At 36.3% G+C, this 3,345-nt stretch overlaps 1 protein-coding gene across 2 annotated transcripts in view; it reads left to right on the forward strand.

The window, feature by feature from the left end:
• Rad50 (RAD50 double strand break repair protein) overlaps positions 1–3,345 on the forward strand; it is a 73,998-nt gene that overhangs the window by 1,596 nt on the left and 69,057 nt on the right. The window lies entirely within an intron of this gene.

Here is a 3,345-nt window from a genome sequence, read left to right on the forward strand (position 1 = left end):
TTTTAAATAACTGTCGCTTGAAGTCCAAATATGTAAAAAAAATTTGACATCATTTCTTAATGCTACCCTGTTTTATATACTCTGTCAGTTAACTGCTAAATTGTTTGAGTTGTACTTTGTAGTATGAAGAAGCTATTTAAACAAGTACAGCAGGAAGGATTGATTAAGCAATAGAAGGATTAGTTTACTTATATTCTTCACTTTTATTTCCGATAGGCATGGCCAAAGCGTCAGTATCAGCTCTAAGTGTGCAGAAATCGACCGAGAAATGATAAGTGCTCTTGGGGTTTCTAAATCTGTGCTAAATAATGTCATTTTCTGCCACCAAGAAGACTCTAATTGGCCTTTAAGTGAAGGAAAGGCTCTGAAGCAAAAGTTTGATGAGATTTTTTCAGCAACAAGGTTTGTAATTTTTTTTTTTTTAATGAGCAGAATATATTTATTGAGAGAAAGAAAGCTCCTGTCCCAAGAGAGGGACAGGAGGGAGGGGCCAAGTGGGTAGCTCCCCCCAAGGCTTGTAATTTTTAAGATTCTTTTTAGCTCACTAAGTTATTGAGACTTTGTTTTTTGTATTTGTTTTTGAGAGATGATATCATTGTGTTACCCAGGCTGACCCTTTTTTTAAAAAAATTAATTTATTTTTATGTGTCTGTCTAAGCAGGTGCTTTAATCTGCTGAGCTATTTGGCCAGCCCAGGCTGGCATTTTTTTTTTTTTTTTGCAGAACCAGGGGTTGAACTCAGGCCCTTTCTTGTGCTTGCCAGGCAAGTGCTTATTCTACTGAGCCATCTCTCTGGACCCCTCAGACTGGCCTTTTTTTAAATTTCTTTTTTCTTTTTGGCTGCCTTTAAACTAACTTTAAGAGATCCTTCTGCCTTGGCCCTTTCTCTCTCTGCCTCTTTGGTAGACATGTACCACCATGCTTATCTTTTAGGCACTTTTTTAAAAACAAATTTAAGAAGCAAAAAGCTCATGAATTAATACCTTTCACCCAGTGGCTGCTATTTAGCAGTACATTTCCTTTCAGTTTTTTTTTTTTTTTTTTTTTTTTGTCTTATTCACCTGACTGTATAAATGTAATTTTTCTCTCACCCTTACCTCATAAGCATTTCTACTAAGTTACCATGAACTCATTGCAATCTAATGACTGCATAATATTTCACTGTATAAATATACCAAAACTTAGATTTATTGATGTCTTCAAAGGTATATCAAAGCCTTGGAAACACTTCGTCAAGTACGTCAGACTCAAGGTCAGAAAGTAAAAGAATGCCAAACAGAACTGAAATACCTGAAGCAAAATAAGGAAAAAGCTTGTGAAATTGGTGACCAGATTACTAATAAGGAAGCCCAGTTAACATCTTCCAAGGAAATCATCAAATCCTATGAGAATGATCTTGAGCCATTGGAGGTAATAAAATTTTTTTAATCAAATAAAAATGCTATTTATTTATAGATGTGCAGTATGTTTGTGGATAGCTGAACTAAATCAAACAAATTACCACATATATTACCTCAGATTTTTTTTTTTTTTTGTGGAACCAGGGATTGAACTCAGGTCCTTGAGCTTGCCAGGAAAGTGCTTATTCTACTGAGCCATCTCCCTGGCCCTACCTCAGAATTTTTTGTGATAAGATCTATTGCCGGGGAGATAGCTCAGTAGAATAAGTGCTTGTCTGGCAAGCACAAGGGCCTGAGTTCAATCGCTGGTTCCACACACACAAAAAAAAGATTTCTTAACTGTTTTCATGTGGACAATGTATTGTTAACTATAGTCACAATGATGTAAAATAATTGTAATTTGGTATACTAAGGCAAAAGTAATTTTTTTCCATGGAAATATATTCTGTTCCATGAACTTGAATGGCATGTACATTTCTTTTGTTATTATTATTAATTTTTTTTGGTCCTAGGAATCGAACTCAGGACCTCATGTTTGCCAAGCAGGTGCTATGTAGCTGAGCTGTATCTCCAGCTCACATGTATATTTCTTTAAAACATTTAAAGATTTATTCTGGTTAATATTTTAGATCTGTATTACTTGATCAGACTTTATGTTTCAAAAAGCTTGGATTTGAGAATAAATAAGTTTGTAACATCACACTAGGTTAAATTGGAATTGAACACTGAAAACAGCCATGTAATTCTGTGGTTTTAGAATTTTTTAATTGACAGGTCATTCTAGAGAAGTTTATAATACGCAATATGTTCTAGTCATAGCACAGAATATATTTGCAATCAGAGACACTGATTTTTTTTTTTTTTTTAATGGAACCGGGGATTGAACTCAAGCCCTTGAGCTTGCCAGCGAAGCGCTTATTCCACTGAGCCATCTCCCCGGCCCCCTGCAATCAGTATAGTTGTCTAAGTCTGTGGATTTTTGTTGTTTTTGAAACAGTGCCTTGCTCTGTTATTCAAGCTGGGATTCTTCTGTCTCAGCCTCCTGGGTAGGTCAGACTATAAGTGAGTCCTGTAGTTTATAATAAGGCCTACAGATAATCCCATGCATTGATTTAGGAAGCATTTACTGTTTCCTATAATTTGTGCAACAGTCAACATCATATGCTTAGGAATAATCTCACAAAGAAAGTAAAACATTTATACAGTGAAAATTCTAGCATTCTGAAAAAAGATCAAAGAGGATTGTATTTTTAAATTTTACTTATTTAGTATAGGATCTTACGACGTAGATTGGACTTGTAGTCATCTGCCTGTTTTCAGCCTCCCAAGAGCTGGGATTACAGGCAAGCATGATGTCATATCTCAGTGCAATCCTGGGGGCAGGGCCAGCACAGCTTGTGGTGCCAGAGATGGAACCCCAGCTGCTGCACTCTGCCTGAACAGGCCCTTTAGTCCACTGAGCTATCTGACCAGCCCTCTCAAAGAGGATTTTAGAAAATGGAGAGATACTCCTTGCTCCTGGATGGGATGAACCACCATTATAAAATGGCCATACTCCCAAAATTGTTATATAGATTCATTGTAATACTGATTAAAATACCATTAGCATACTTTACAGGTCTAGAAAAAACATTCCTAAAGTTCATCTGGAACCAGAAGAGACCTAGAATAGCAAAAGCAATCCTAGGCAACAAAAGAAAGGCAGGAGGCATCACAATTCCTCACTTGATATTATGCTACAAAGCTGTTGTGATAAAATCAGCATGGTGCTGGCAGAAAACAGGTCTGGGGATCACTGGAACAGATTGAAAAGTGCAGACACAACTACAAACACACTTGGCCGCATTATCTTTTTTTTTTTTTTCTTGGTGTTCCGTTTGTTTTTTAATAGCAATGAGACAGTTTCAAAACCAATTAGTAGGACAGTTTTTTCTTTTTTTTTCTT

This window comes from Octodon degus, unplaced genomic scaffold (genome assembly GCF_000260255.1).
Source record: "Octodon degus isolate 3935 unplaced genomic scaffold, OctDeg1.0 scaffold00029, whole genome shotgun sequence".
Classification (NCBI taxonomy): domain Eukaryota; kingdom Metazoa; phylum Chordata; class Mammalia; order Rodentia; family Octodontidae; genus Octodon; species Octodon degus.